At 34.1% G+C, this 11,064-nt stretch overlaps 1 pseudogene; it reads right to left on the bottom strand.

The window, feature by feature from the left end:
- Nucleotides 1-567: 567 nt before the first annotated feature.
- Nucleotides 568-11,064, bottom strand: part of LOC101561642 — a 19,026-nt pseudogene continuing 8,529 nt past the window's right edge.

Raw genomic sequence — 11,064 nt, 5'->3', positions numbered from 1 at the left:
TTCAACAATACACAGCAAATATATGTTAATTGAATAAATTGTAAACATCCAGGTAGAGAAATGTCAAATGTGGGAAAATTTCTAAGGGATGTCTATGCCAAAACAAGCTTAGTAAAATAAAAATTTGGGTTTGTAAAGAGTGTCTTGTCTGTAATGCTTCTTCATAAAGCACTTCTTTTCTTTTCAGCTGTTTTTCTTTTTTTATGTATTTAGTAAAGGGTCTACAGGGTCTCACTAGGTAGATTGCACTCATAGTGATTCTCCTTTTTTCAGCCTCCCAAGTGCTGGGAAATACAGGTGTTTGCTACCACGCCCAGTCTCAATCCCCATCTCAGTGTGTCCCAGGGGCTGGGCTGGCACAGCATGCTGGGGATCGAACCCTGGAAGCTGTGTTCTACCTAAGCAAGCCCTGAGCTATCTGGCTGGCCCCCTTTTCTATTCAAATGCTACGTGATTGATGAAATCTCTTTTTTCCACTGCCAAACAGCTTTCATTGAGACCCCACCAGCAGTGTAGGTGTTCCTGCCATTACACGCTTTCTTCCTTGGCACTGCGGTCCTTCTTGAGTCATCCCATGAATACCTTCTTCTCCTCCATTGTCTGAAAGTGGCCATGGCCAAAGTTGGAGGTGGTGTCAATGAACTTGAGGTCAATCTTCTCCAGAGCCCGCCCTTTGGTCTGCACCAGCAAGAACTTTCAGAGGATGAGAACCTGCTTCTTCTTCCCCACCACACAACCTTTCAGCATGACAAAGTCATCAGTCATTTCACTGTAGTGTACAAAACCACCCAGAAGATTGATGCTCTTGTCAGACAGGTCATAGACGTTGGAGGCATTGTTCTTAATCAGTTTGCCATCCTTGATGAGATAGCCCTGACCAATTTCATAGATCTTCTGTTTATCTCTATGTGGTGATGGTAGCCCTTTTGCTGAGCACAGGTCATGGGGAAGGCCACACAGGCAGAGTACCACACTCCAATACAGGCAACCTTGCACAGCTCTCCATGGGACTTGGGGGTCAGCTTCTTGGTGTGCCAACAACTGGTGACCTCTTTGTAGCCTTTGCCCTTGGTCACCCCAGTGACATTGATCATCTCATCCTGCCTGAACACCTGGTTCACAGGGATCTGCTGCTCCAGCCTCTCCCAGGCCCAGTCAGCTTCTTGGCCATGGTGCTGTCATTCACCTGCATCTCCATGAGGTGGGCCTTCTTCTGCCAGAGCGGGAGCAGGCTCATCTGGTGTGGTTGATTATGCAGATGACCTGGTGGTACTTTTTCATGCTGCTAAAGTCCTTATCCACCTGCTTCTTGCCCATGTCATCCTGCCATTTCTTGTAGTACTTGGTGAAGGCCTTCTTAGATTTATGCCAGTTCTTATAGAAGCGCCTTTTGCTTTCATCACTAATATACTCTGCAAAGACTGTCTTGAAGGCCTGGAGGCCTTGAGGAGTTTCACAACACCTACAATAGCCCACAACTCCTACAACCACCACAGGTGGTGTCTCCATGCTAGTCACGGCCTCCACAACTTCTTTCTTTTACACCTTGTATCCTGGCCTAGCCAATTCACACACAGTATAGGTCATGCCAGGCTTGTACCCCAAAAAGGCTGTGAGGTGGATGGGCTTGGAAGGGTCATCTTTGATGAAACTCTTCACTTTGCCTTGACGCCTGCTTCTGTGCTTCGGAGGCAAAAAGCCCAAGGACCCATGTCTGGGAGCAGAGCACTTCCTGTGAGATATGTTGTTGCCAAGTCCCACCAGTAGAACAAGTGATGAAATTTTGTTTATGCAACATAAGCCAGACTACTCTCCAAAAAGATTATTTTATTTTACACACAACTGTAGAAAAGTTGTTTATTAAACAGAATTAGTAAATTGTAGTAGCAATTAAGTACATGTTTTACCAGATGAGGTGTGAAGTTCTTTAGTTATGTTAACTCAATTGATCCTTAAAATATGCCAGGGAGATAGCTCAGCAGAATAAGCGCTTGTCTGGCAAGTGCAAGGACCTGAGTTCAACCCAATTCCATAAATAAATAAATAAATAAATAAATAAATAAATAAATAAATAAATAATCAGATCCTTAAAATAACTCTGAGAGAGGCCAGCGAAATAGCTGAGCAGATTAAAGAGCCAGCAAGCAAGCTCTGCAGCCTGGGGTTTGATTTCTGGGCTTGCTATGCCAGCCCCACCCCCGGGGCACACTGAGATGGCAATTGAGACTGGGCTTGGAGCCCCATGCCTGTAATCCCAGCACTTGGGAAGCTATAAACCGGGGGATCGCCACTGAGTCTAATCTAGTAATGAGACACTGAAAACCTTGTAGATCCAGGGTCCTGAGTTCAACTCCTGATACTGAAAAAATTAAAAAAATAAAAATAAAATAATGAAATAAAACCCCATGTTAAATTAATCAGCAGAAACACAAATGAGATTTAAACTCAAACACTTTGTAGTTTTCCTTTGAATAACTCATTCTTAAATACTACTCGCTATTTATTGAGGTAACATAATTAATTAAAAATTACTAATTGATTTTAGTCATTCAATAATTTGGTTTTGTCCAACACTATATCTATAAATTTATTAATTTGGATAGTCACCAGGCACATGATGAAAATATAAGTCAAACTTCATGGCTACTCCAGTTATGAAAATGTATTTCACAATCAACTGCTTCTCATAGTACCAAATGACAGCCTCATTTCAGTAATGGATATCCAGTCAAAAAATTGATGATTAAAATGTTTCATTTTGTTTAGCCTTCTCACCTGCTTAATTTGATTCCCCTTCAGATGGATGTTGTCTCATTACTACCTAGCGTTTTTAACATCCTTCCCGTACTACACCACTCATTCTGTGTGATTACAACATATCTGAAGAGCAGAGAAATAGACCAGGCACAATGAGCAAGAAATTTCTTATTTGTTTGTTAATGGCACAGTGATCTAGTTTCAACAGTCTTTGAATTGGATATATAATTAAATATGACCTTTTTTCATGAGCACTGTGAAAGACTAATCATAATATGCTCCCAAATTTTTATGCCTCGTTTACGGATCACTTTCATCCTGCAATTTGAAAATATGTCTGCACTTTGATTCTTAATTTGGTCATTTGATTTATTTGGGTCAGTAGAATGTGAAGTGATGTAATAGAGGCTTAAAAGATGCCTATGTGAACTAGTTATCCTCACATCTGTATCTGTGTATTACAATGAAAACATGTTGAGCTAGCCTGCTATAGGATAAGATATGTATCTCTCAAGGCATTTTAGCCAAAATAACACAGAAAATATTGAAAGACACTTAAGCCCTGAAAACGTATATGACCCAAGCCAACATAAGGAGGGACATTTTGCTGTAGTTGTAAATAAACAAATCATGAAGTTATTATTTTGAAGCAAATTTTTGATTGTTATATAATATTATTCTGATGATCGGTAACTGATAGAGGTGCTCTCTTCACTTTCTCTTGGTCTGCCTTAATTGTGGAAAAAAATATACATGCACATTTCCAATAAAGAAAATAACAGGTGTTTCTATACTTATTTGTTGTCCTTATCCTTCAGGATCCAGATACCTGGAAAATTTATTTGCTATACAACCTAACATTTTCAGGGTGTGACAAAACACACCTACTTTATTTTCTATTGTTTATATTCCATGTTTATGTGTGTTATGCCCAGAGCTTTCTCTTGCTAATAGTTTGAATCAAATACCAGTTTCCACCATCTATAAAATTTACAGGAAGACATATTGACCAGTCAGCATTTCATTAAAGACTCTTTTTGCTGAACTGGGATTTGAAAAAAAGCACTGGAAGTAGAGTAAGCTCTAGCACTCATGAAAAAGCAGAATGAATATTGTGAAAATAGCAATATTACCAAGAGTGATCTATTTCTTCAATGTAATCCTCATCAAAATATTAGTCACATTTTTCAAAGAAATAGAAAAATATCTTAAAACTTATACAGAAATACAAAAGACAAAATACTTGAGGAAAAAGGTGACAGATTTATGTGATCTGTAGAAAAGGACAAGAGAGGGAGTGGGGGAAAGAGATTTATCTGTGTATATAAGTAGGATGATTTGTAGAACTGTACTGTTTATTTCAACTGGTCTATGGAAAGAAGGAGTTAATGCTTTAATTTTTTTAATTTTGTTGAGAAACAAATAGCAATGAGACAGTTTCAAAACCAATTAGTAGGACAGTTTCAATAACTAATACATTGCATATTATTGTCTCCATAGTGGTTATTCATAGTACAAGATGCAAACATGATATCCTGTCCAAACACTATTAGTATAAATCTTTCTTCTCATTGAAGAGAAAGTAGCTGTATATCCATCCTAACTATTTTGAATATACAGACACAAAATGGTACTTCATTTCTATCCCCTTTTTGTTTAGTTTTGTCAGAGATGGGTATTCCATTGCCATTTAAATATTGTAGGTGCATGAATTCAACAAAATAATCCAATATTGTCCGGTAGTCCATAATAGTAGTGGGTTATCCATAGGACTGGCAATGTCAGAAGTTGTTGACTTGAGCCTTGTAGAGCTCTGCATATTAATATGGCTTTACTTTTTATACTTCGTTTTCATACTTTTCTGCTGGATGGTTAAGACCAAGACCTATGCAACAAGAAATATAACTTTTGTATCTGACAAGGTCAGTCAAATTCTCTCAAGATTTATCCTGAAACCCTGTATTACAGTTTGTAGATTCTTTGTCAGTGTCAGCCATGTGGATGAGTCATGACCATTGCTTGACCAATTTACTCTCTGTGAAAGTCTGATGGAATGTTTTCTCTCCATGTGACTCTCCTTAGACACACTCTACATCCTTGATAACTTTCCTCTATGGCCCCATAATCTCCTTGATCAGAAAACTTGGGACACAACTGAGTTACAGAATGTTAAGGTACAAGTTTTCCTATGTCCTGAGTCCTCACTGACCTTGAAAGGCTAGGGCCAAATAGAAAAGTAGGACACAATTAAGAGGAAAGTGAGAAGTTAAGGATTAAACCATGAAGAGAGAGCAATGAGAAAAGCTAGGAAACATGACAGGGGCAAAGCTGTACATTTATAATGCTTTAATTTGTTTCATCTTCTTTTTTCAATTGTTTCTCTTTTTGACTTCTTGATTTTTTTACACATTTCTTTCATTTTTCTTTCTTCTTTCAAGTGTACATACATAAGTCTGGTAATATGACTAACTGATTGGAAAACAACACTTTGTATTATAACAAATATTATAAAATTCATATTACTTCATTAAGTGAAATTCTGTATAACTTGTATTTTTTCTGTTTTAATTCTAATTTTTACTCATTTTAAAAAAATAAAAAAAATTAAAAACCCTGGAAGAACCAAAGTAATTTTGAGGGAAAAGAACAAAGCTGAAAGTATCATAACATCCAGTTTGAAAAATTTAATCCAAAGCCTTAACAAAACTAGAATACTGCATGCATAAAAATGCAAACATAGACCAATGGAATAGAATTGTGGAAATCTAAGCAAACCCATGAAGCTATAGCCATTTGATTCTTGACAAATATGCCAAAAGCATTCATTGGAGAAATCTTCCTTAACAAGTATTACTGGGAAAACTGAATATGCATAGGTGGGAGATTGAAATTATCTCCTTATCTTGACACGTTTACAAAATTCAATTGAAAGTATATTGAAGACCTAAATATAAGACCTAAATATTTGAAAATATGCCAAAAAAAGGAAGAGAAGAATTTCAAGTTATAGGTAGTGTCAATGACTTTTGGAATAGAACTCCAATAAGTTGGAAAATAATCACAAGAATTTACAATTGAGATTACATTAAATTAATTTTTTTCTGTATTTTAGGGAAGGGTCTACAGGATGTTCAGGGTTTCACTACTAGATCAGACTCTTAGTGACTTGCCTGTTTACAGCTTCCCAAGTGCTGCGATTATAGGCTCCAGTCACCACACCAGTCTCAATTGCCTGTAGGTGCTTTAATCTGCTGAGCTATTTGGCCAGCATGTAAAATTTTTCTGTGCAACAAAAGAATAAGTTGAGAGATTGGTGAAACTGTCTACAGAATGGGACAAAGTATGTGCCATCTATTCTTCTTACAGAGAATTAATATTCAAAAGATATAAAGGGCTAAGAAAACTTGACAATCCAAAAAACAAACAAACAAGTAAACAAACCCAAAACCCAATGTCCCAGTCCGTAAATGGATAAGGAACTTAATGGGCAATTCTTAAAAAGAAATTTAAACAGCCAATAATTATATGAAAAATATTCAACATCTTTAGCAAACAGGAAACTGCAAACCAAAACTACATCAAAATGGCATTCACCTTATCTTACTCTAGTCAGAATGGCTATCATCAAAAATACATGAATACATACAAACATACTTACATACACACACAGTAGCAAGAATGCTGAGAAAGAAAACCCTTATACATTATTACTGAGAATGAAAACTGTACAGCTACTATGGATATCAGTACATTGGTTCCTCAAAAACTGAAATTAGGGCAATAATTTGATTGAATTATAACATTCCTTGGAACATACCCCAAAGAAATAAAGCCAGCATATTTTAGAGATACTTTTATACCTATATTTACTATGGCAAAATTCACAATATCTAAGCATTTGAAACAGAGCAGAAACACATCAACAGATGAGCAGATTAAAAAATGCAATATACTATACTTAATGAACATCAACTTTTGATGACTATATTATATACATATACGTACATGAAATACTATTCATACATAAAGACAAAAATTCCATGCCAACTGTAGAAAAAATGGATGAAACTGGACATCATTATGTTAAGTGAAAAAATCCAGAGTAAAAAGTTAAAGATCACATGTTTTCTTTCATAACTAAACAAAAAAAAGGGATATAAATGAAGGACAATTTTGTGTCTGTATATACAAAATAGTTAGGATAGATATGATATGCAGCTACTTTGTTTTAATTCAATGAGAAGAAAGATTTGTACTAACAGTATTTGGACAGGCTATCATGTCTGCATCTTGTACTACGAATAACTACTACAAAGACAACAATATGCAATATATTAATTATTGTAACTGTCCTACTAACCTGCTTTGAAACTATCACATTGTTATTTGTTTCTCAATAAAATTGATAAGAAATGGTAAATTTTTCTAAATAATTATAAAATATTTAGAATAACACATTTTAATAATGTAAAATATAAAATAGATATATCGATATAGAAGCATTAAATGTTGCATACATATTAATATGTGATACTATTGTGAAGGTGTTCTAATGAAAAAGTTCTTACAGATCAAAAAAAAGTAAAAGTGAAAAATGTGATAATCACTTTATGAAAGAACTTCAGTCCATAATTAAAGTGTCCTTCAATAAAAGCTCCAAACTGAGATATCCTGAAAAAAAAAGAAATATAAAAATAGATTTAGAAAGAAATAGCAAAGATGATAGGAAATTGGAAAGTAGATTTTTAAAGATGGAGATGGAAGTCAATATGGGTGTAGAAAATGAGAAGGAGAGTAATAAGAGTGAAATTAATAAACATTTGTTATGCATATGTACTATACCAAAAATAAATTCATTTTCCATATTACTATTACACATCAATACAATATATATCACTGATGCAAAAAAATAATAGGAGAAAAACAGGGTCTACATGGTAACATTCTAAGAAATATATGATTTGGAGTACTAAAGATATGTCCCTATAAATGTAGGCCAATTTAGTTTAAGTTGTCAAAAATTTATGTTCACCAAGTGATTATTAGAAGCCTGCAGAAAAATCAATTTAAAGCACACAATGCTTGGCTATGAAATCAGACCTTACATTCAGAACTCAGTCAAATATTTAGCTTATTGTTAAGTTTTCAAGGCTTAAGTGTCAGCCAGATAGCTGAACATATTTAGAGCCTGCTTTGGCAAGCACGAGGACCAGGGTTCTATTCTTGGTCCCACATACAGTGCTGTCCCCACCCCTGGGGAGTACTGAGCCTGTAAATGAGCCCAGGCATGGTGATGCATGCCTGTAATCCTGGCACAGGGGAGGCTGAAAACAGGAGGATCACTGTGAGTCCAAGATGTGTAGTGAGCTGTACCAAATACATGAATGGAATGTACCCTGTACCAAATACATAAATGGAAGGAAAAAAAGGCTTAATCTACGTTTGCTTGCAGCAGGATCCAAATTAATACATGAATTTATCTTCTTTAATTGAAATGTAGAAGTCATAAGATATTAATTCTTTCAGTTTACTTTCCTATATTCTTAAAATTTGTCTTTATTCTAACACATTCCCACCTTTTCCGAGAAAAAGCAATTGCTACTGATTCCAATTATGTATATCCATCATTTTCTCTGGACTACACTAAATTACTTTGTTACAGACCCATCAGATTAAACTGAATCTTTTTTATGAGTTCATATTTTGTCTAATTTTGCTTCAGTTGTCTATAAATATACTTAAAGCACTATGATCATTAAAACCATAAAAGATATGTTTTTGCAATTATTGTCAATAGTCATGTGTATATTGTATTCATTTCTTTATCTCCTCAGTAAATTATGTTTTGTAGTTTCTTCTCACAAATGAGTAATTTTTTTATTTTCATGATGAAACTAATGAATTTGCCACTTTTTAAAGAAAAGTACATGCTTTTCCTTAATATCCATAAATGTATATGTTGATACAGCAAGTTTTTAAAAGACACTATGATAAATAAAATGATGCATGAGACAGTTGACAAATTGATTAGAGGTGACATTTTTAAGTATAGATAACTGAATGTAGGGCCTTTGCACTGAACTACAGCTTAAATCCTGTCTCGACATATTTGTTTTTAGAAAAGGTCTCAGTAAGTTCTCCAGTCTGTTGCCCAGACTAGGCTTAGAATGGAGATCCTCCTCTTCCAGCTTCCTAGAGAGTTAACATTACAGGCACGTGCCAACACACCTAGACAGAGATACAAAATTTATCAAAGGCACTGTTATTTTATTTTCTTCTGAATGTATGGGAAACATGCACAAATGTTTATTGATACTTATGCTTTTGGTGAGTTATTCAAAAGAGCCTTAGGTCTTCATGGCATTTAATTTTATTAAAAATGCTCTGAACTAAAATGAAATTGTTATGCTCCAAATAAAAAAAATAGTATCCAGTATGTTAACAAAGAGGAACTAACCTTCAAGGAAAAACAGATTTTAGTGACAGAATAAAATCTAAGTATTGTGGCAGCAGAAAAAAGATCACAGAAAATGAACTTAATTTTATGTTGCTAGTGTTATCGAAGGCCACTTAAATTGTTTCTTGTGTTATGTGAAACTTTAATGAACACAACATGATTGTGAAGATGCTAAAACCACTAACACACAAATTTGAAGTGTGAAAATTTTCATGGGATGCTGTGAGTCATGTCTGTGATAAATAAGGCAGTCCATTCATATTCTTAAAACTTTTCTGTAATTTAAAAATACTGAGATTTCAACTACTTGTTCTCAAAAATGTCATAAATATTATATTTTTAATTTATTATAATCAATAAAATTTGAACCATGCTTCAATATTTTAGGTTTTTCTAAAACATACTGCTGATTAGTAGAATAATTATTGATAAATGAAAAAAATATATTGAACTCATTTGAAAATGCCTTTAATTTGAGCCCTGGTAGTATAAGAACAAGATAACAATGAAGTTGCACATGTAATTTAATATTAAATCCCATGAAAAGAATAATAACAAAGATTAAAATGAATTGGTCTAAACAATTATTAATTTAATAGGTGAGTCAGAGCTGTAGCAGTTAAGCACCAAACAGTGATCCAGATACTTACATTATTTGTTTTTAGTACTAACATAATAGTGGGAAAAATAAGAAATAACTTCTATGCAACACTGCCTTTCAGGAATCATCATACATAATGTTTACAAGACATAATAATTATATTTCTGCTTGGAAGATGATACATATACATATCACATATTTATCATTTTTACTATCTTTGCCCTGCCTACTCCTCCTCTTCCTTGATCCTTTTCCTGTATCCAACACAAAAGTGTGTCTTCAAACAGAAATAGAAATGCATTTCTTGTTGCTGTGATATCTAAATTATATACTTTTGCCATTCAAATAAAAAAGCAATGTGTAATTGTAGTTAGTATCACCAAGTATGAGAACTATTCAATTGACAATCCACTGAAGTCCAGTTTTAGAAAAAAATGAAACATACACAAATCATCAGAGTACTGTTTCATGTGTAATCTAAATTCTCATTTCTTTAGTCTGATTTTAAATAACTGATCTGCTTCATAAATAAAAATCAGAGTGAACAAGAACTACTGAAAAATACGAGATCTTTCCAATCCAAAGCATTCAAATTCAAGACACGTTATTGAATTAGGAAGTTAAAAAGCTCCTGTAAAACTTTCTTGTGTAGTATGTGACTTATGTTACAAATCGGAAACAATAAAATAGTACAAAGTATCTGACACCTGTGTAATCAAGTCATCTGACATTTGTAACACACACACACACACACACACACACACACAGTTTTCAGTGTTTTATTCTGTTCCTGTAAAGACAAACATTGAAAGAGTTTACTCCTCGAATTTAAATGTAAGCTTTCTTGCCATACAGTTTATAAAAATGCAAGAAGAAAGATAAAACATAGTTTGCTGGGCATTAGATCTAGATTTTCAGCATTACACATAGACATTCATATTGATCAGTGTTATAATTTTGACCAACTATGTAAGAAATATTTTCCTGAGTACTAAGAAAGTTTCTGTGAACATGAATCCAAAGCTATGCCAAACAGGTCAGTACATATATGCAACTAGCTTTTATATACAATACATATGCTAGTATCCATGCATTTAAAAACAAAAAAATCTCACAAGTGCACAAGGCATTTTCATTTCTATTATTACTTCTCACTCATGTAAAGAACTTTATTTTTTTATTTTTTTTTATTTTTTTTATTTTATTTTATTGTGAAGAGTAAGGGCAAATCATATAATCAAAGACAGAA

Source organism: Octodon degus, unplaced genomic scaffold (genome assembly GCF_000260255.1).
Source record: "Octodon degus isolate 3935 unplaced genomic scaffold, OctDeg1.0 scaffold00041, whole genome shotgun sequence".
Lineage (NCBI taxonomy): Eukaryota > Metazoa > Chordata > Mammalia > Rodentia > Octodontidae > Octodon > Octodon degus.
This window is presented reverse-complemented; position numbering and strand designations above follow the sequence as displayed.